This window comes from Oryzias latipes, chromosome 20, assembly GCF_053564925.1.
Source record: "Oryzias latipes strain Hd-rR chromosome 20, Olatipes_Hd-rR_3.1".
Lineage (NCBI taxonomy): Eukaryota > Metazoa > Chordata > Actinopteri > Beloniformes > Adrianichthyidae > Oryzias > Oryzias latipes.
In genome coordinates, this window is record NC_136256.1 from 29027711 (window position 1) to 29051776 (window position 24066).

General features: G+C 42.1%; 1 long non-coding RNA gene across 1 annotated transcript in view; it reads right to left on the reverse strand.

The window, feature by feature from the left end:
• Window positions 1-13794: 13794 nt before the first annotated feature.
• LOC144988474 (uncharacterized) overlaps window positions 13795-24066 on the reverse strand; it is a 47311-nt gene continuing 37039 nt past the window's right edge. Inside the window, exon 2 of the long non-coding RNA XR_013652406.1 lies at window positions 13795-14317. This is a non-coding gene — a long non-coding RNA (uncharacterized LOC144988474). The remainder of the gene's footprint in view (window positions 14318-24066) is intronic.

Sequence of the window (24066 nt, forward strand, 5' to 3'; positions counted from 1 at the left end):
TAACAGTGAACTCCAATCAATGCAGACGTTCTTCAAGCTGTGGATAATGTTCTGCTTGATGGAGCTGCACTGAAGGGTCTAACGTGCCGGACAGACGCCATTTTTTATTTTTTATCTGGGGATCCTGCTGTCAGCTGTGAAATCTCTGAAGCTCTCCCTCCGATTTTAGGCTCAGCAGGACTTGCTGACTGTTGTGCACCCCCCCCCCCCCCCCCTCATCTATTCCATTGCAAGTTGCAATCTAAATGTTTTTATCCAAAAGATCTGCTTCTCTATTCTAGTTTACGTCTGTTTGTTCTTGAATCCAAGCTGCTATTCCTCATTTCTGCAGGAGCCCTTTCTTTTCTGTAATAACAATCGATAGTTTCGCTTATCTTTTGTTATCTCAGGGAAGTAAAAGCAGAACAAAAAAAAAAATTGTCTGGCCATGTTTGTCTGTGATAGAATAGATTTTCAAGATGCTTTTCTTTATAGGGAATGAAAAAGTAAATCACTGAAACTCTGCAGATGTGACCTTTTGAGGAGAACCTTGTAGTTTTATGAGAAATGCCCTCTGACAGTAATTACACTTGAAAAAAGAAAACACTAAAACTGTTGGTATGGTGCTCCTCAAATGGTAACATTTTGAACTTTGTCATTTGAAATTTCACAAAGAGACTTGATTAAACAGGCTGTGATGAGTGGAAGCTTCTTTTGCCCTCCCGACAGTTGTACATCTTTCATCTGCCCCTGTAGGTTCTGCCTCCGTCTCATTAGCTGCGTTTCCATCACATTCATGCACAAAACTTTATTGAAATTCTATTCATCTAGAATAACACGAAATGATTCAATCATAATTATGCGAGTAAACACAAACCGACTCAGGCGATTAGTCATTTAAAAACATGACGACGGATGTGAACAATACTTAGACAGCAGAGCATTCAGATTTCTGCCACCGCGCTAGCGCTCATCATCATCTATCAAAGGATACATGGCGCCTTCTTCAGGCCGGGCAGCGGCGAGGTCCTTACACGCTGGAGCCACGAAGGACAAAGTCAATTTGGGAAATGGTGGTTGGTGATTTGAGAGAGGAACTGTGGATTCAGCAGTTCCACATGACGCGCTCAACTCTGGATGAGCTGTGTGACGCTGTGGGACCTCTAGTGGCGCCCGCTGTGCAGCGCCCAAGGCCGCCGGTTCCTACCAAGAAGCACATCACCATCCAGTTGTTGGTCTTGTGACTCAAATTACCTTTTTTAAATAAATGCAAGTTTTTTTTTATTGTCGTGTTTCCATTTGCCGATTTTATTATTGCAAATCCAATTTGCAGAATTTCATAGTTGATGGAAATGTCGCTATTGTCTCTCTGCTTCCATTACCAAAGTGAAAGGACACAATTATCAGGGACATTAGTACTTCTCCACTTCACCCACACAGGCTCTTGCTACATGTGCGCTGCAGGTTGTGAATGAGAGGTTAAGATCATAGATACAAGCGGTGGAGACCAGCTTTCATCAGGGGGGTCTCCCAACTCCCAAGGAACTATTGAGATGGTTCAGACGTCTGGTAAAGATGCTGCCTGGAGGGCGTCTTGTTGAGGTGTTTCATGCATGTCACATGGCTATGCGGCAGGTTTCAACACCTACCTGCCCCTGGAGGCCCTGAGAGTTCAGTAGTGGAGGATGGGGGGGAGATGGACCTGAACCTCAGACAGGCAGCAGTAAACTGATGTGTTTATAGTTAAAGTTGGGTTTTTAAATTGGTTCTCTGCATTTGCCCCCTCCCCTGGGGGTGCCGTGAGCTGCAGACTCAAGAAGCATTCGATGGTTTAACCCCCCAGTCCAGCCAGAGTGCCGAGCGTCAAGCTAAGAGGCTTCGAGTCCCACTTTTGGAGTCTCTGGTATGATTGGATTGTGAATTTGAACCTACAACCTTCTCAGGAACAACAATGAATGAAGTGATACGAACCACTTTGCATTCACGTCTATGTTTAATCCCCACAATTTAAAATGACAACCCAATAATCTGTCGGTATAAAAATATGGTAAACAAAGGGTTCAGAGTAAAACTAACTTCATTTTTATTGCTTAATGACTTGACAGGTGTTCTGGTAATTTGTTGAAAGCATGCAGGTTCATAAACGGCTCAGCTCCTCATAAAAAAAGAAAAAAATTAAAAAGCAGATTGAGCTGGTAGGTGCACATTTCAGTTTTTTTTTTTCCCCAACAAAGTCTTAACTGGAGCTATTTTTACAGCTTTCAGCGACGGCTGAGGCAGAAACACTCAAAGCAGTTTTATTGAAAAACTGACAATAAAATTAACAGTCTATAGAGACGACATATGCACGCATCAGCAAAAGCAGGTCCAAAGGAAGGAAGCCAGCACTTCCACTTCCAGAGGAATCAGAGGGAACGCTGTGATGTGTTCATTAATTATACTGAGGCAACGTGAACAGAAATGACTTTTAAATGGCCAAACAACCACCCAGTTCAAAGCAGCGGCCAGCGTCTGTATTGATGGCTCCTCGGCGTGTGTTGCTGTGCTTCAGCTTCGCTCGTCTCTGGTGATTTTGTGTGAATCAGTCTGTCTACAGAGCACTATCTTGTACTATTGCCATGTGACCAAACGGCAATTTCACTTTTAAATTTAATTAGCATTTCAAACGCATAACAATCCCCTCTGCCAATCCGTGTCTCATTAGTGGTCTCCTCTGAATTAGCTCTGAACTTGCTTCATTAACATAGGTAAGTTCCTGCGAGTTTCAGCGGTTCTCAGTGACACTGCTTTTCTCCTGATGCTACACAGAATAATATTAGCTTGTAGACGTGCTTCCAAGACAAAATGTTTTCCTTTTCTGTCAGTTTGTTTCCCAAAGGATCAGAGCACATGAGGGAGTTGAAGCTACACGTGACTGCAGAAGGAACTGCAGACGACTAAACATTTCAGTAAGGGGTTGGAATAGGAAAAACTAAAGGTGTTTTTATTTGAGAGCAAGTGTTTTAAAAAAGTGTGTGGCAGTGCTTCTTGTTGCACACAGAAAGACCCTTTTTCCAACTTTTTTTTTTTTTTTTTTTGGAGGGGTAAATTAACTGAAGTCCGCTCCAATTAAATCCAATCCTATCCAATAGATCTAACAGAAGAAGTCAGAAAACAGCAAATCAGTGACGTCATAGAGAAAGATGAAATAGAAAAATGTGAGAAAACATCTGGACTGAGAAGAGAGAAAGATGTTCAAGCAGAAGTCCCCGTTCTGTTACCCAGAAACACGACTTTCCTCACATCGTCTAGTTCCACCTTAACAAATCCTGTTTATTATGACAATCTTGTCTGGCCATTAGTCTGTCCTTCACTTCCTCCTGGAACCCCCATCATGTTCCTCCTCTAAGAGGATGCTCCAGCATCATAAAGGTCATGTGACCTCAGTTATCCTAGCAGGCTTGCTAAAGAAAAGGATTGGTGGCCGAACACTAATTGTGTTGGCATCTCCACGATGTTGCTATTTACTAGTTTTTAAGTCCCACTCTGATCATCTTTTGATGTATTTCAAAAGCATTATTGGTGTTTCAATTGGGATTCTAATGCAGTTTTCTGCAGAGAGGCAGGAGGTCATTAGAAATGTACCTCTTTGTGGTTTCTCTGCAGAATGCAGAGTAAGCCTGCTTCCATTTCCCATCTGTTTACGCTCTCCTAGCTTACAGCCCGTCACAACCCAAAATTAGTGGGGCAACAAAAACAATACTTTTTGTGATTAGATGAACAAAGCGTGTGCTCTTTTAAAATTGCTGATGGTTTTTAAACTTTTTGTGTAAAAGGTTCCACAGCCTTTGAGCTGAGTTTTTTCTAGTCTTTTTCAAATGCTGCATGATGGAAGCACAGCAGCAAAACCTGAATATAGACTCATTTTTCCTAAGCGTATCCTAGTCAGATTGACTGTAAATACGTTTTCTCACCTCTTCTGTTTATTATTTGTTTGATATACAACAGTCTGATCAATAGTGTCAAAAGACATAAGATGGGAAGAAAACATTCACAGTCAACTTAGATTGAATAGAGTTAATAAAAATACGGTTGGAGCAAAGACAACGATGACCCAACAGCCAAGTCACACACAAACGGGAAAACTGTGATCCAGCAGGGATTTAAAATGATCTCATATCTGACCCGACGTTAGCAGCAGAACGTTCCTCATTCTGACACCGGCCTCACAGTAGACTCTGTGACCGGTCAAAAGGTCACATGTGCAATCGCCTCAGGATAAATTAAGGCAGAATCGTCAAAGCAATGACAATATGCTCCTCATTCTGAGAACTAAGGCCATTAAAGAAGCTTATGGAGGAGGAATGATAAAACACTAAAGTAGCATGAACTGAAGCAACGAAAATAGGTCAGAAATCAGCAGCCAGGATGAAAAAAGGAGCTTAGAGTGAAAAAAAAAACAAAAAACAGCTGTTCATAAAAAACAACAAATGCCCTCAGGACGTTTAAATCCTTTAAAAGTTTTTATTTAGCAACAGATTATATTGTCTGGTTGAGCAGTGATGCTGGTTCTTTCCAACTGATTAATTTAGCATCGGCTGGGTTCACAAAGGGACGGATGTGGACACATGGATTACATTTTTCCTGCTGCCAGATGGAAATCCACCTCAGATCAGAGCCGTCGTTGGTTATGGAAAGTAGACGGAAAACATCAAGTCCCATAGTTCCGTTCTTTGTGAGAAACAGGTATTTTATGGCATTAAAAGTGTCTCCACTCCTTGCTGCTGGTATAACACATCCCCAACAAATGGAAAAAGAAAATAGGTTCATTAAAAGTTTGCATTAATGTTGATGCATTATTGCAAAGTTGGTCTTGAAGTCACTCACCTTAGAGACTCCACACTGAGGAGTTTTCTTATTTAAAACTTCAGTGAGTTTAATGAAGAGAAGTGTGATAAATCGCTAACGTTCCATTTAAATGCCTCTCTGCTCCTCCGTTTGCATGTACTTCAAGTGTTAGTCGAGTTCTGACATAAAAGTGATGAGGATTTAAGAAGTTGTATCCCTGGAGCTCCTCGGTGGCTTCCAGTGCCGTCACTCCAGGACTGTCTGGCTCTTTGCTCTTAAACCTAAGCTCATTATCTCAACGACTTAAAGTGAAAAGTGATATTACCACAGGACCTTTCTCTTTTACATGCCAATTTATAATTCACTCGTCATATTTTCTCCAGAGAAGGTCCTGCTCGCCAAGGACCTGGAGGAGGGGGTAATTCAATTAAAACCAGTTCAATTAAAGGAATGACTGAATGGTGCCCTTCAAAAAAAGTCCGTAAAGAGAAGATCCAGAGACAAACTGGAAACTCTCCCCCCATCCCAGCGCAACAGAGGCTGTTCTGAGTGCGGCCGAGCTGATGAACAGAAAAACAATTTCTTAGGCAAGGCGAGTCAGTGCAATGGGTTCAAATCTGGCCTGGGAAACTCACAGATTCCAATCTCATTTGCTAAAAATGTTGCCGTTCTAAAATAGCACAGATGGCATTTTATTAGAAACAATTCATTTGTGTCATCAGAGGTGGGGAGGGGGTAGTCTGCCCCTGACGGTTGTTGAATAAAGGACAAATCAAGGCAAATAGATGCCCCACTTACTGCAATCAGTGGCTCTTTATTGACATTTCATCCCAGCTGAATTAGAGAAGAAAATAAATAATGCATTATTGATTTTCGCTGCGTTGTAGTTACGTGTTCAGAGGAAAATGGAGGTGAAGCTTATCACTGCAGAAATGGGCTTGTCCATTTTAAATGTCTCCAATGAATAAAGGTGAAGTTCAGCTTTAACTTAGAAGAGCTTCTTTTTTTAGTGCATCCCAGAAAATCCTCTGTTAACAAAATAAAGCCGTTTTTTTCTGGGTAAATAAACCCTTCCTTCATGTCTCCATCCACACATGATCAGCTGAATATCATGCTTGAAGTCAGCTGGGAGAAGCTGCTGCAGCTGCATTCTGGGGATTCCCATCTTCATGTCTCACTGGAAAACATCATTTAGGCCAAACAGAACAGAACCAGTTCTGACCTCCTGAGGTTCAACCACATGCTCCTGCCAGGAATCACTTCAGATGGAGCTAAACCCAGCTTTTATTTTGAAAGAGCACTACTGCTAATTGGAAAGTTTATTAGCATGTTGGCTAAATATTTAGTCAAAAGCCAAACAGTTAATTAGGGCTTTAATATGTTTTTTTTTTTTAGCAAATAAATACTTAGTTACAAAGCTTACATGTTTAGTTTGGAAAATAAATATTTAGGTCAGGTCTAAATATTGAATTGGCAAACTAAATGTTTGAATAAAATTTTATTTTTAGTTTACAAACTAAACATATAATAATAAAAAATACTTAACTTTAAATTAAATATTTAGCTTATTAAGCAGCACTAAATATGTATTTGTTCAAACACACCAGGTGGATTAAGTTTGTCATAATCAAACCAAAGGAATCATTTAATTCTATACATTAAACCCTCTTCTGTGGACGGGGGAGGGAGGGGAGGGGTCCATTAATTGACATTGAAATTAGCTTCAGTTACATGTCTTAAGGCCTTCACCTTGACTTGCAGTTGTCACTCTTCCTGCTTTTATTTAGTTCTGGTTCATTTGCGTGATTGTGTGAACAAGTGTCAGCGCTCAAAGCCTGTGTCTACACAATAAAAAACACAATTATTTGTCATAATGAGCAAACAGTCTGGCAGAGTAAATACATGTGATCTGATTGTCACATGGCAGTTTTCCCATGCAGCAGCAGCTCTGTTTTGGGGGCTTTTGGCAACAATACTGCATAATTTAAAACAACGCTTTATGAAATTATTATTTATTATAAATATCAAAGTGTTGGTTTTCTGTAATCATTCTTTATCAAACGGTTTGGGGTTATTGGATTATTTCAATGGAGTTTTCTTGTGTTTCTAACCCGTCTTTACCGATCCTGTTTGTGAGGCGAGCCTTCCATCCTCGCCACACCGTCATGAATTCCGTCTTCATGGCGGTCAGGAAAATAAAGTGCAGGTCTGGCAGTAATACTGACTGAAACACACAGTGGGGCTGTTTCACGCAGGGCTCAGCTATCAAGCTCGACCAAAACGGATCGTGTCGGGGAAGTTAGACTCCAGTCGATGCCGCCGATTATGTGGTTCTGCGATTACATAAGTCCTGCTTGTTTCCCCCCAATAGGCCTTTTCATGGAGCGGGACTTTAGGGGTTTCATCTGAACCTTTACGTGAAATCTTTACTGACGTGCATGAAGGAAACATGGACTTTCTTGGAGAGTATTCTTGCATAAATGAGACTGTCCTTCAGGATTTAGCTGTGTTTTTATAGATGACACTAACACTGCAGCATCATGGACACTATGCTCTGCCTGGTGCTCCTTACTCATCACGGCATGATGGTAATCAGAAGAAACGCCTGATCAGAATAAAAATACGTCATGGAAACCCGCCGTTCGGAATATTCTGCCCGATCAGACTTTTTCAGATCAAAATTTCCTTCCGATGGAGATAGACGGTAGACGGGTCATGCCGCTTGTTGATCCACGATCGTGGTGCATGTAAACAGTTTATTCCGATGGATCACTACTGCTCTGGTTTAGGTCATGAGTAGATGGTGTGGTGCTCTGAAGGAGGCTTTGAAGCGCCAACAGGACCGGTCTGTTCCACGCGAGCAAACCGTGTCTCTTGACCGAATGGATTTAATTTAATCCACGGCTAAATGTTGTTGAGGTAGGAGTCGTGTTAGCCGACTCCTAACCATTCTACCGGCTCCGTTCCACCTGTAAAAAAAAAGCACTGACCACACGTATTTGAAAAAAATTATGAGCGAACAGGCGCTTAATAATAATCATAACTTTAATAAAAGCACGTTGAGAAGATCATCTCGCTCTATGCCAAAGCTTTGCTTGTTTACAACAGAACTCGCCATTTCTACTTCTTTGGTGGTTTCCGGTATTTCAGAGAGTTCTGGGCATCACCAAATGGTTTATTCTGACCGCGTTTGTTAGAATTGGACAAAGTTTTTCTGGGCCCATGTATTGTTTGTTGTAAACACTATTGTCAGTTGATTGTAAAAAAAATATATATATAATTCTTTTTTACGGTTTCTCCCGCTGTGATGTCATAAGTTTTTATTTCTTAGGTGGGGGGTTAAAATTCCTTTTCACTTGGCACTTTAGGAACTACAGCACAAATTAAACAGATGACATGTAAAACATGTGTTTATCATGTGATAAAGTGTTGGACGGTTTCTGCTCCAGCAGAAGTTAAGAGTCAACAGACATAACACTCTGTAGCAGCTGACAGACAGCTGGAGACGGAAAACAAAACCGGTTGAAATCCATTCCTGCAGTGCACAGAAACCCTCAAATACAGAAAAACAGAGTAAAGACCGAAGCATCATCTATGTAAGCTAAAGAGTCTGGGAAAGTTCTCAGTTCAATTGGAAACAATGTCCTAAACTCTGTAACTGATCATGGATAATGTCTAAGACGAAGGTTTCAGGGTTTCAGACCCCACCCCACGTGGCGAGGTGCCTGCCACCTCTCCAGCACACACTCACAACCCAAACCCTGACAGCTTAATTGAGTGCTAAATGATTAATGGAGTCAATCCATCCAGAGTTTGCACAGCAGTCCTGATTAGGAGATTGCACTGACTTTTGTTCATGGTGGACAGTCTGACCTACAGCTGAACCCACGCTTTAACGATTCATGACTAACCTCACCCCTAACCCAACCTCAATTCTCACCTCCCCATTGACCCCGCCCCCACAAATCATGTTTGACTTCATTAGGAAGGCTGCTGCTGCAGAGACCATGACCCAGAATATTCAGAGGTCCACGAGTTGTTTTGTAATAAGTGTGTCTGCTTAACCAGAAGAAGTTGATAATTAGGAAACCACCAGCTAAGGAGTCTGAGAGACGTTCAAAAGCCTCCAGGAGCTCCTTAGAAGCTTGTGTGCAAAAACTGAGGAGCAGCAGAAAAGACTCTTTGGTGGTCTGACAGCCTCTCAGAAATCAGAAGAAAAGGCATCTTATGTTTGAATACTTTCTAGCAAAACTATTTTTCATTCCTCTGAATTTTGAGCTGCGTATAGAGATCCCAGTCAGGTTGGTTAATAACCTGAATTTACCTGAATTAATTCAGTTCTTCCATCAAGTTTCTGATTTTGTTTCATGGATTTTAAGAGAAAAGAGAAAAAATGACCTGATCCATTTTTTTTACTTATTTATTTTTTCTTCCAGATGTCAGAAGCGAATGCTGGAATGCCACTAGAGTCCAGTGTGATACCTGCACCTGTACTATACGCTTAACCATGAAAAACGGCAATTAAACTGAGTTAAAATTAGAATATAGGAGCAACAATAATGTAAATAAGTAGTTTTTCTTTCCCTTCTGTTTGGAGGTTGGTTCTTCATGACCCTTATTTTGAAGGGCTACAGATGTTTCCTCCCAACCTTCATCCAGGAGAGAACTAGGAAACCGCAACCTCATCAACCAAAAGGCCCAGAGGTTGAAACAAACGTCAGAATCTGTGTGAATGTTTTAGTGTTTTAGTAATACTATGGACCTTAAATCACTGACTCTTCCCGGTGCATCTGAAGTCCAGCATTTGGTCGTTACAGATGCTGTCAAAAGGAGAGCATTAACAGAAGGGCCTGCTGGCATCTACCAACCTTCAGAAGTCTGCACTTTGGTGGATCTGACGCTGACTGATGCCCTCCACTCTTAAATGATTGCCCGGCACGCCATATTTAAAGCCCGCTCTCAACATTTTGTGACAGGTTCAGTTGTTATGCCCTCAGAGCAACATCAGAAAATGGTGACATGTCCGAGGATTTGACTGACGGAATCATTCTACATCAACTTAGCAGGTCACTGCCAGATCTTTCTTCTCTTAAAGTTCCCAGATGACAGACAAATGACAGATGATGATAGGAAACAGTCAGATCCTACAGAGTCAGCAAATGCTAACCTGAGCCGGAACAACTTCTTTCTGACTCAGTAGAATCACTGCATTTATGCATAATAATGCACATTAATGCATTTAAAAAAAACATTAATACCTTAAAAGGTGAGAATTTTTTTTTTCAGCTGTCTTACTCTAACATACATGGACCAGGGCTGGACTTTCTGCAAAGGTAAGCGTCTGCCTCGGACCCCCAACACTCAGGGGACCCGAGCTGGACGCTTAATAAAAATGACTAAAATAATCTGTCATGAGAAACCAGATCACTGAAACAGCATAAAACTGCTTCCCTCTGCAGCGATGGACTCTTCTGCAACAGGACGTCAGCAGCAGAGAGAGATTCTTCAAAAAGTTTTAAAACCAGAAAGCGATGAAGCGTAGTCATCTGAATGGCAGTGTCAATGATCCTATTCTTTAGAGTATTGATCTGCTGAAAGACAAAAAAAACACATCCCACACAAAGTTCTAACAATGCACGTTAAATGATGAGAAAATTATTGTGCAGAAAAAGAATCAAAGGAACCTTAAAAGAAGGAAAGAAATACAAGAAGGAGAAAAGTGACAGAAGGGGAGAGGAAAGGAAGAGCGGAAGTGAAGACAGAATCATTGAGAATTTTTTTTGACACCACCCTTTAGGGTGCTGTTCTGATCAATCATTCAAATACATATTTTTTTCTTTTGCCTTTTTTTTAGTAAAACCTGACAAAGTATATAAAAGACAGAAGACCGTCATTTAATCCCATAGAAAGTGAGTGGGTTACAAGTTAGTGCATTCAGAAAATTCATTGTACTTTTCCAAGTAAAAATAGTGTATATAAAATACATTACTTTGATACTTAAATGGGATTTTACTTTTTAAATGATTTTTAAAACATTTGGATTCTTGACATTGATGCTTTGAAAAAGTGGACCATTGAATAAGTTATTTAAAAATATCTAAATATGAATACAAACGCTGCAGAGGGCCCCATGTTATTGCTGGTCTGGGGCCCCTCACTGCTGAGTCCAACACTGACCCACAGCACACCGGCTGCATCAAAGATGGTGGAAAAGACTTGACCCTGTCGCCACATCGACCCCGACCCCAACCTTCCTGACAGTATTTTTGAGGTTTAACAATCAGCATTAGCACTTGGCTCTCAGATTCACTTTTGTAATGACGATTTTCTCCATATTTACCTTCCAGACTACAGTGTTGTTAATCCATCCTCAACAAAAACACAAATAACCGTCTGGTGATGTCAGAAAACATGCAGACTTTTGCTCTTCTGCATAGAAACACCAGGGTAAAGCCCCGTTTTTCCATCCAGACTGGTGTGTGTGTGTCATGTGACTATCAATGGACGGCATTCACAAAGGCCACACTTCCTAAAGCGTCTCCACTGACCGAGCTGAAAGTGCAGGCTAGTCTGGTTGATCAGAGCCTTAACCCTTTCCGCCATCCTCCTTTCAGTCTTATAGCAGAGGGATTTGAAGGGAGATCAGGTTCCACTTAACAGAAGCCAAAAGACGTCAAGTTTCTGGGATCAAAGCCGTGGCAGTTATTCCAGACAACTGCCAGCGATGTTTTATGACAAAACGCTGGAGGATTTGGGCTAAAACTTTACAAAAACAGGCTACATGTAACAGAAGTTTCATTAAAACAGCCTGCCAGAAGACTGAGTCAAATGAGTTTCCCTTTGGCCAGAAAAAAAGAATAAAAACAAAAAAAACTTTTATTTTATTAATATTAAATGAATGAAAATGTTTCAACAGATTTGGGAATAGTGACAGGACCTTCACTGGTGAACAATGTGGGAACTTTGTGTTTGCCAGCAGGTTTTTTTACCCAGTTTGAGGTTTTTAAACCGCGTCAGACTTAAAAAAAGTCAGAAACTCTCAAGTTAAAAGATGGTTAAATATGTAAATGACATGAATCCTAGCTGTGCAATCTGTCAGCCTCTATTATAATGAGAGCTTTAGAAAAGGTAAACAAAGAAAATTAAAAGAATTCTGAATTCTAATTGAGGAAAAAATCCTTTTGAAGTAACTGTGGGATCTGAGAAGCTCTTTTTTCCACCGTTAAGGCTAATTACGGAGCCAAGGCACAGATCCTATTAGAGCAATGCTAATGAGCCTTGTTTTTCTCATCTGATGTCAAAATAAAATACTTTGAAATTCAACGGAAGGTGCTGGCATTAGCATCCTGCAATGGTAGATTTGTCAGCAGTTTTGAAGATAGTTTTTTTTTTTTTTTTTTTTTGTAGTTGCAAACATCCAGACTGGAGAGTTGAATGTGCTGAAGTGTGATATTGTCAAACATATCTTTGAAGAATCCTCAGACTACCTCTATTCAGCGGTTTGAAATTTGCATGAAAATCCTTTTAGCGCGTTTCAAACACACACGTCTGGTTGTGGAACAATTTCATCAAATCTCTGCAGAAACCTGAGCGATGACCGCTGCACAGCTGCCTCCTCGCTGAACCCACCTCAGTCAATTTGAACACGACTTCAAAAGGAAGGTTCCCATCCTCAATGACCTTCAGCAAACACGTCCGGGATAATGAAGGCCTGATTTCCATCAACAGAAAGGGGGAGATGTCAGGCTGACGAGTTCAACATGAAACCCAGGCTCAAAGACGGGAAAACGGTCCGTTCAGGATGTGTGATGAGCTAAATGGAAATCAAAGCAAATATGACAAGAAACATTTCCACAGAGGAGTAAATGAGCTCTTTTAAGAAGCACAGTGAGATCATGATAATGTCTCCGATGTTAATGGAAATCATGCCACTGATCTCTCCATTTAATGGGCTGTTGGGCTTTTGAGAACACATTAAATATTAGAAAAGCTTATTACCAACACTGTAGTGAGCTCTCTGAGGGGGCAGTGAAATGAACTTAACTGGAGACAGAGGCACAGAATCGCCCCAGAATCCTTTAAACTATTGTCCTGGAATCAGTTAAAGAAGGTTCATCAGTTCACTGAAGGCGTCACAACAGGCAATCCGACTATTTCCAGACCATAATCGTCTCAAAGTAGACTAGAATTACACATTTATTTGTCTTAAAAATGCTATGAGTCAAATAGGACTGTAGTTGAAGCTATTCTATTCACAAATGAAACTTCTGCTTAAAAATATCGTTAATTAAAAAAAAAAAAAACATGTCATTTTTCGATATTACTTAAACAAGAAATGTCTTGAAAGAAGATGTTGAATCTCCGTGAAAGTTACCCGCTTTGTCACCAATTAACTGCGAGAAGATATTTATGTTTTTTGCAGATTTTGGGAGCAACAAACAGAGTCTGAACCTCAACCCAACAAACCAAACTGCCTTTTGGAACGTGGGACATGGATTGTTGATGGCTTTAGACCCAGCTGCCTCCTGTTAATGCCAACGCTGGACTTCCTTCCATGGTCCTGGGGAAGTGGTGCTCATGTTGGCTTCCACACTGACTCTGATGTTCCTTCAGGAACGAGCTGAAGCTCTTTCTGGGGTTCAGACTTTTTAGACTTGGCGTGCTGCTGGATGGTGCGTCACAACACGATGACATTAAGATGAAAATTACTCAAACTCACGACGAGAGTAATGGTGACATTCAGATTTTAGCCCTGCTGTGCGTTTAACTTTCAGCCAGCAGCCATAACCAAAGGGATTTATAAAAAACAACATTTCTGCTAGAAGTCTGCTACTGTTGTTCTTGTAGTTTCGTGACAACACTTTCCCTCTCTGCTTTAATTATGACGAAAGCACTGGATGACACCGTCGATCCTCAGCTCTCTGACATCCGCTTGGATCAGGACACAAAGACAGGGCTCGCTGTAACATTTTCCAGTCGTTTTGTTCACAGTTTCTTTTTGAGGATAACATTGAAAAAGGCTTTGCTAAAACCTAAACCTGATTTATTGTTTGCACAGCAGCTGAGAAGCTGAATATTGGTGCAATCTACACACTGAAGTGAGACATTAACTGCTGTGATTTATACAACAGTTTTTTGAGGCTCTCGATAAATCAGGACATCTAATTTGTTCAGGAGTGAAGAATGTACAGTAAGGCCGGCCATTTCTTGTTAGGGAGGATGGCAACAAATGCAGCTATAAAGAGAAAACAATGACATCCTTTAAAGTTTGGTGACAGCTAACCCGGACACAGCCTTGATGCTCCTCTAAGAGGGCGTCAATGTCAAAACAAGATGAACTCCGTGAGGGTAAAAGCACGACTTGACAGCTGCTGATGAAGAGGAGGCCTTTCCAACATGCTGCATCCCACTTCACAGACCAGGTCTGAGGAAAGCTGTGGAGGGGTCACTTACAGTCTGGGCTTCCTTCATCTCATCTTCCTCAAGTGATTGTTCATAGACTGCAGCAGATCTGGAATCAGTGGAGAGAAACACCAGATGTAATTGGCCGCCTGAGATGCAAAAACCAAACCCTAAATATTGTTGTATTTTTGAAAAGAAAAAAAAAAGGGATTCACACATTTTCGATCATTAAATATCATTCTCAATCAAGTTCCTGTCAGGTAAAACCCATGTGGGATTGCTCCGCCCACTTAAAGGTTTACTGTTATTTCATTTTCTACACCATTTAATGTATATTCATAGTCTTGTCCAAGACTTCTCTGGTAATTATGCTTTCGAGTGACTTATTAGTGAACATGATTCCCATGACGCACGTCCAGAAAAGCCGTTTCTACAGTGCCAAGTTCTACGGTGGCCCAGAAGTTTAATTTACATCAACAAATCACAGAACGCAAAAACATTAAATATCACAACAACAATAACAAAAGGAGAGAAAAAAAACAACATTACATTTTAATTGAAACAAAATGCCAACAACATTAAAAAAAAACATTCTAAAATGATGAAACTAGAAAAAGGTAGCCATTGTGCTGCGTTTGCACCAAACGTGATTCGCTTGGCAAATTGGCCTTCTCCACCTCCGTAAACGTCTCCGTACATCCTCCACCTCCGTCCATGTCTCCGTACATCCTCCACCTCCGTACATCCTCCACCTCCGTACATCCTCCACCTCCGTACACGTCTCCGTACATCCTCCACCTCCGTACACGTCTCCGTACATCCTCCACCTCCGTACATCCTCCACCTCCGTACATCCTCCACCTCCGTACATGTCTCCGTACATCCTCCACCTCCGTACATCCTCCACCTCCGTACATCCTCCACCTCCGTACACATCTCCGTACATCCTCCACCTCCGTACACGTCTCCGTACATCCTCCACCTCCGTACATCCTCCACCTCCGTACATCCTCCACCTCTGTACATGTCTCCGTACATCCTCCACCTCCGTACACGTCTCCGTACATCCTCCACCTCCGTACACGTCTCCGTACATCCTCCACCTCCGTACACGTCTCCGTACATCCTCCACCTCCGTACACATCTCCGTACATCCTCCACCTCCGTACACGTCTCCGTACATCCTCCACCTCCGTACATCCTCCACCTCCGTACATCCTCCACCTCCGTACATGTCTCCGTACATCCTCCACCTCCGTACATCCTCCACCTCCGTACATCCTCCACCTCCGTACATCCTCCACCTCCGTACATGTCTCCGTACATCCTCCACCTCCGTACATCCTCCACCTCCGTACATCCTCCACCTCCGTACACATCTCCGTACATCCTCCACCTCCGTACACGTCTCCGTACATCCTCCACCTCCGTACATCCTCCACCTCCGTACATCCTCCACCTCTGTACATGTCTCCGTACATCATCCACCTCCGTACACGTCTCCGTACATCCTCCACCTCCGTACATCCTCCACCTCTGTACATCCTCCACCTCTGTACATGTCTCCGCACATCCTCCACCTCCGTACACGTCTCCGTACATCCTCCACCTCCGTACATCCTCCACCTCCGTACATCCTCCACCTCCGTACATGTCTCTGTACATCCTCCACCTCCGTACATCCTCCACCTCTGTACATGTCTCCGTACATCCTCCACCTCCGTACATCCTCCACCTCCGTACATGTCTCTGTACATCCTCCACCTCCATACATCCTCCACCTCTGTACATGTCTCCGTACATCCTCCACCTCCGTACATCCTCCACCTCCGTACATGTCTCCATACATCCTCCACCTCTGTACATGTCTCCGTACATCCTCCACCTCCGTACATCCTCCACCTCCGTACATGTCTCCGTACATCCTCCACCTCCGTACATCCTCCACCTCCGTACATGTCTCCGTACATCCTCCACCTCCGTACATGTCTCCGTACATCCTCCACCTCCGTACATGTCTCTGTACATCCTCCACCTCCATACATCCTCCACCTCTGTACATGTCTCCGTACATCCTCCACCTCCGTACATCCTCCACCTCCGTACATGTCTCCGTACATCCTCCACCTCCGTACATGTCTCTGTACATCCTCCACCTCCATACATCCTCCACCTCTGTACATGTCTCCGTACATCCTCCACCTCCGTACATCCTCCACCTCCGTACACGTCTCCGTACATCCTACACCTCTGTTTTGTCCAAAATTGTGCTCTTAAACGAGACGCTTCAGACGCGTGTGGGAGGAGCTACTGTCTAGCTACATGGAAGCACTCACATTTCCAGTGACATTTAGAGATGAGATTTCATTATTATATTTAAAGAGTTCTACAAAGACGTCAGTAATTCTGTCTCCACGTCTGGGTTCATGGCATCATTCAGAGGTTCTCCCGTTACGGTGAGGTTCACCTTCTACGGCAGGAGCAGCGTCTGGATGACAGCGCTTACAGAGGTACTTCTCGTACAACTTGCTGTCCCGCATTAGTCCAATGAGGCAAAATGAAAAAATAAAGGAAACATTAGATCAACTTCTTACTATTGTCTCCAGAAATATCTTTAAGTTCAGTAGGAAAACACTCAGATTCTCCTCCATTTCTGCTTTGGACTCCAAATCAAGGTTGGTGTTGATGCTCTCTGCCTCACCTGCAGCTGATCACCTGACTCAAAAAGATGGAAAGAGACCTCGAGGACATCATGTCAAACTGCAATTTGCTGCTTGTAATTGGCATCTGCGCCTCGGTTAATGCTTCAGTATCTTTTAAGAAACAATCTTTTCTTTCTTTCCTGCCAACAGGTGGAGCAGCACAGCTGTCCCGCCTGCATCTGGCATGGAAAAGTCACGCAAACTGCCAGAGTTTCTGCACAGATGGAAGCAATGAGGTGTGAGAAACATTTCTGCTGACAGACGATTGTTCTCTCTGAGCATCAGGCGCGTTTGACACATGAGAAGGCGTCCAGTAAGCTTTATGTTTAACAATCATATACGTATGTTTGAAGGCTTAATAGAGTTTCTATGACAGTTTTTATGTACGACACAAGTGTGACAGAATTTGAAATGGCTTCAAGGATGACAGCAAATCTGTGATCAGACATGGAAAATATGTTTTTTTAAGTTCATACCATTTTGATTTCATGACTGTATTGTGAATGCTTAATTTGGATAATATATTCTAGTAAATGTAGATTGATACTTTCTAGTGACTTATGGTAAATGGATTTAGCCAATTAGGTAGAATCAGGTTTATAAAAAAGGTAAACATTTTTTCTAACATGCTTGAACTTTTCTGTGAAAGGGAAGCGCTCACTCTCCAGGACTACATTCATTTGAAGTTTTTAATTGACATGTTGTCCTATCAGGCTGTTTGTGGAGGCGTGAGGCGAACGACGCTCACACCTCCACAAACACAACACCCGCGCCTCCCAAAAACACAGAAACAGCAGAGCTCATGTAACGGCATTCAGAAACACAATCACGAGCAGACGGCATCATGGGAAACCGTGGCACAGTCACCTATCAGCTCGTCTTTGCAACCCAACAGATGGAGATTACAGAGAGAATACACAAAGGTGATATTTTTACATCGTGCTCACAAGTCACTGTCTCATTGCATCTGAGGAATTACATTGTCGTTGACAGTAGAAAAAAACACAACAATGTAAACGAGACTGCGGCGTGAGCTGAACATTTTCCAGATTTATTTTCTCCTGGAAAGCGGAGTTTTTTCTTAAATTATGAAATGACAAAGCAGCGAGCTGCAGCTTGATACTCAAACATGATGTCTTTGTGTGAAAAAGGAAAACGCGCTGATTTCTTTCACTCTCAGGTGTCCTGCAGAACGTTTGTCCTGAATCTCTTTAGGTGACTCAAAACTTAAACAAAATACTATAAAATAAAGTTCAATAAAATGTGACAGAGGCATCTAAACTGCCCCATTAAAACTGAAAAAAACACTCTAGCTGAAAAAACAAGCAAATGTATACATTAAAAAAAGGGTACTTTTACAGAGTAAACAACTATTTCTGCATCGTGAATATTTACTAAACAAACAGGAAAAATGACAGAAAGACATTTGAAACAAATACATGAAGATGACAGAAGCAGAGTTCTGATCATTTATGTGACAACATTTGGTCAATTTATAAAACAACGCTTTCTTATGTAGACTTTAAAGACATTATTTCCTGTTGTATTTTTTTAATCCTTTAAATGTCACCGAGAATGCAAAACGATGCCCTCTGCTGTCCAACGGCTGTCATGACGGGGAAAACTTAAGTTTACTTTACAGCAGCAGAAAAAAATACAAGAGAAAAAATTCAGTTAAGTTAAAACAGATTAGTTTTAAATGTTGACCTTTTTAACAGTTAAATATGAAACTAATTAGAATAAACTGGCATCGGGCATCCAGATCACCGGATTTTATGGTTTGTGTTGTTGTTTGTGTCACTTTGCTTAGCGCATAAGTGTTAATAAAAAAAGGGGCTCCATGGAGAGTGTTCTGCAAGCGAGCCTCAATGTTCTAAAAGTTAATGCGTGACGTCCAGCCATATCTCTTTAAATATATGAAATCTGGCTTCCAAAAAAAACGCGAAAACTTACACAATTCAACATTAAATCATTAAACAGCTTTTCTTTCTGAGAAAAAACCTTAAAAATAATATTTTCACTAAAAGTCAGACTGAACAACAATGTTGAAACAAAACGTCGGGCTCATGTATGGTGGTTGGTGTACAGATATGCAGCAGAGGAGGGGCGGATTTTCAAAGCAATAACAATATTTACTTTAAAAAGAGGGTAACTAGAGAACAGGCAGAAAAAGGAAATGAAGAAATAATAAATACAAAATCTGCAAAAAAACATAGGACAACTGCTAAACCAGAATAGAGGATCAGTTGTGGAAATAAAATCAAAGTAAAGGCCCACTCAGATCTGTAAAGAAAATTAAGATCAATATTGCATTTCTGAGTATTTCTTCATAATCCAGAACAGGCAAAAAGCATTTGGAAAAATATCATATTTGCAATTTAGAAAATAAGCTTGGTGGGGCCACAAGCTCCCTTCTCCGCCCCTTTCCGATCATCCATCTGCAGACCAACAGATCCATGAACGTCTTCGTTTTCCTGGTCTGAGCTGGAATCTGGATCAGAACCGGACAGATCTGATATTTCTGCCAGTTTTGTTACACCTCTAATGGTAGGTGGGGGTGTGAGGGGCGGAAAGCTAGCATGTAAACAGAGGGATGACGGGAAGTACGGGCGGGCTTACGCCATGCCAACAGGCCCAACTCAAAAGTAAATTTCTGATGAACTCCTGCTGCACTGCAGAAACTATGTCCTAGAAAAAGACACAGGTTTTTAGATTTTAGTTAAAAGTGGCAGAATCATCCTTAAAAAAAAAACTACTAAAAAGGTTTTAAAAATAGATCAAAGGATGATCAGAGTGGGACGAGTGACTAAAGGTCCAGTAACAAAACACGACAAAGTGAAGACATTTCAAAGAAACAATAGAAACCCACTTTTTTGCTGCTTTTTTAAGTTTGCATCAATCATCCAGTCAGCCTAGTTTTTGAATAAAACACAGTGGATCCACAAATGCTCTGCAGCGTTGTAATCCTGGGGCGTGTCACAGCCGCCTGCCTGCATGCAGCATGCTCAGCCTAATTTGCTCTCTTATTTTGTATGAGCTGGATCTGTCCGAGAGTGTGATGCTGTAGTATCGCGAGACCCAGCGAGACGAGTGTGGTGAGTCGACTTGGCGGCGCGTAAGCATTTGAACAAACATTTTCGATCTTGTTTCATTTTTCCGCCATATTAAAATATTTCCTGCTAACTAACACAACCTGTTAAGAGTATTAAGCTTCTGTCAGCCTGGAGGACCTGGAGAATTTCATTGACGAGTGTTTTAATACCTGCAACATGGTGAAGCCCAGAACCGCCACCACCACCCCCTCCGCCAAGCGTGAACGGCCTGAGGACTCTCCCGGGGCTGTGTCCTCTCCGGGCAGCGGAATGAGCGATATCCTGGATTCGATTGACAAAAAGCTCTCCAGCTTTGATGGCCGCCTCAATTTGCTGGAGATCCTCCATAGAGAATTTCAAGGTCTGCGGGAGTCTCTGGAATTCAGCCAGCAGCAGGTGCGGGAGCTTGCAGCGGAGAACCAGGCCCTCAGAGAGACCGTGAAGACCCTGGGCAATGACACCGCCCGTCTCTCCGAGGAGAACCGATCCATAAAGGAAACCCTCCTGGATCTTCAGTCGAGGAGCATGAGGGACAATCTAGTGGTCGCGGGGGTTCCAGAGGAGGCAGGAGAAGACCCCGAGGCCACCGTGAGATCCTTTTTACAGGTCCACCTGAAGCTCCCCCAGGAGGAGGTGCAGAAGATCTCTTTCCACAGGGTTCACCGCCTCGGAGGAAGAAGGTCCGACCACCAGCGCCCGCGTCCTATTGTGGCTAAATTCGAACATTTCAAACAGAAGGAGTTGGTGAAGGGCCGCGGACGGGAACTGAGAGGCACGCATTACAGCGTTAATGACCAGTTCCCGGCAGAAATCCTCCGTAGAAGGAAGATCCTGTTCCCGCTGAGGAGGAAGCATCTTGCTGCTGGTTCGAGAGCGATTGTGGCCGTTGACAAACTTTACGTGGACGGCCGGCTGTTCCGGGACCCGGAGATCACCCCCTGGCTGTGCTGAAGGCTTTCAGATCCGCGCTGAGAACATCTGCGCTGCCCAGAAGAAACCCGCTAAATTTACCTCAATGAATGGAAAACCGGATCATCAATAATCCACACCTCGATCGCAGGAAAACAGTCTTTTTTTTTTTTTTCGTCACCTCAGTCCCACTGATGTTTCTATTGTTGTTTTGTTGTTGTTTTCGTTTTCCATTCTATCTCTTTTTTTCTTTCCTTTACTCTCCCCCCCCCCCCCCCTCTCCCCCCTCATTATATGTAAATCACCTGGAAGCAACTCATCCTCGGTAAGTATTTATTTATGCACGGAACGGGCGCGCGCACACACAAGCGCACACAGGGGCGTGCACATGCGATCCCGCACACACACGCCGACATACTGCAATCACCTCACACAGGCTCTCATAGGACGCACGCGACACGCAGCTCACATAGCCAGAAAACGTTCACGCGCACAGCGCTTCTCAATACGGGCACGCGCACACGGACCGGTACACAAGCACTACTTAACTCTACACCTTTTCAGTCAGAGCAGTTATGAACAGTCTTAACATCGTTAGCTGGAATGTGCGTGGACTTGGCTCTGAGCCAAAGAGACTGAAAGTGTTAAATCACCTGGATGGTCTAAAAGCAGATATAGCTCTACTGCAGGAGACCCATTTATCAAATTCTTTGGATCACCTTATGTGCTGCTTACAATTTCCAGTTATATACTCTGCCAGTTACAACTCCAAACAACGAGGAGTTGCTGTTTTAATTAATAAAAATCTTAATTTTACTCATAAGGATACAGTTACTGACCCAGAAGGCAGATTTGTAATCATTAATATATCCATTCAGAATAAGGACTATTGTATAGTGAGTGTTTATGGTCCTAATGTTGACGACTCTTCCTTCTTTCACAGATTCTTCACCTCACTCTCAGTCCACTCTGACTCCACAATCATTATAGGAGGAGACTTCAACCTTGTTTTGGACCCTGAACTTGACAGACTCAGCACAGCAGCAAACCAGCGTACATGGCGATCTGCAAGTATTCTAAAGCAGTACATGAATGATCTGGGTCTCTGCGACGCGTGGCGCTCATGTCACCCAAGCACTAAAGGGTTCACCTTTTTTTCTCCAGTTCACTATTCACACTCCCGTTTAGACTATTTATTAATCAGTAACTCTCTTTTAAAAAATATTCAAAGCTCCAATATCCATCCAATTATTATCAGTGATCATGCACCAGTCTCTGTAAACATTTCTAGGGAAAAATCCACACCCTCTGGTACAACCTGGAGGTTTAATACGTCTCTGTTAAAGGACCAGGAATTTCTTGAATTCTTTAAAAAAGAGTGGGCAACCTTCTTAGACTTCAACAATACTCCAGACATCCCACCGTGCGTTCTTTGGGAAACAGCAAAGGCAGTCATGAGAGGGAAAATCATTTCTTATTCAACGCACAAAAAACGCAAAGAGAAAGCAGATTTATTAGAATTAGAAAATAAAATCAAAACCCTGGAGACTGCTTATGCTGCTTCTGCACAGGAACACATTCTGAGAGATCTGAAAAATTTAAAGCTGCAGTTAAATGACATCATTAATAAACAAACACAATTTCAAATACAAAGGCTACGACTTGAAAGATTTGAAAACTCTAATAAATCTGGCAAATTTCTGGCTAATCAGCTTAAAATTAACAGAGAAAAATCATCAATCACCTCTATTATGGACCAAACAGGAAATGTCACCCATGACCCGGTCTAAATTAATAACGCATTTGAAAACTTTTATAAAAACCTGTACACACCGCAGATCAATCCGTCAGAGCAAAGTATTGACTCATTTCTTAATAATGTAAACCTACCCAGGCTAAATGAGGATCAAATCACAAACTTAGATTCTCCGCTCTCGCTGTCTGAACTTCATGAAGCTCTGTTACTTATGCCCAATGGTAAAGCACCAGGGCCTGACGGCTTTCCTGCTGAGTTTTATAAAGAATTCTGGGAACAACTGGCACCAACATTTTATAAAACTGTCACATCTATTAATGAGAGCCAATCAATGCCACCTAACATGAACTCAGCCAACATAATTCTTCTTCTAAAACCAGACAAAGATCCCACTAGTCCTTCAAGCTATCGCCCTATTTCTCTAATCAATGCAGATGTAAAAATTATCTGCAAAGCACTAGCACAGAGAATAGAAAAAATCACTCCTCACATAATTCACTTCGACCAGACTGGATTCATCAAAGGCAGACACTCGGATGATAATGTCCGTAGACTAGTTAATATAATAGACTTTGCCACCATTAAAAACCAGGAAATGACGGTACTATCGCTGGATGCTGAAAAAGCCTTTGACAGAGTTAATTGGAAGTTCCTTATTGCTGCCCTCCAGAAGTTTGGTTTTGGAGAAGCATTCATCAATTGGATCAAAATATTATATCACAACCCCAATGCATCAGTTAGAACTAATAAACAGACTTCAAACAGGTTTTTTCTTGGAAGAGGAACCAGACAGGGCTGCCCACTCTCTCCTTCTCTTTTTGCTATATTCATTGAGCCTTTAGCTGCAGCAATAAGACAGAATGAGAGCATTATAGGAATAAAAACCAAACACAGCCATCATAAAATTAGTCTTTATGCAGATGACATATTACTGTTTTTAAGGAATTTACATTCTGTAAATGAAACAGCAATGATCATAAATGAATTCTCCTCCATATCAGACTATTCCATTAATTGGAATAAGTCTGTTTTATTACCACTCAACAGGAATATGGAACAAAGACTCACAATTCCAGTTAAAACAGGAAATATCAAATATCTGGGTATCTACTTTTCCCCCAAACTATCAGAACTGGTGCAGCTAAACCACACCCCATTACTGAAAAGCATACAGGACGATCTAACACGCTGGACCAACCTGCCTTTGTCACTTATGGGCAAGGTAGCCACGGTTAAAATGAAAATCTTACCCAAGGTTAATTATCTCTTCTCAATGATTCCCACACAACCGCCATTAAAATGGTTCAAAACATTAGACTCATCCATATCAAGCTTTCTATGGAACAACAAACCTGCAAGAATTAGTCTAAAAACTTTAAAATCTGCAAAAAACTGTGGA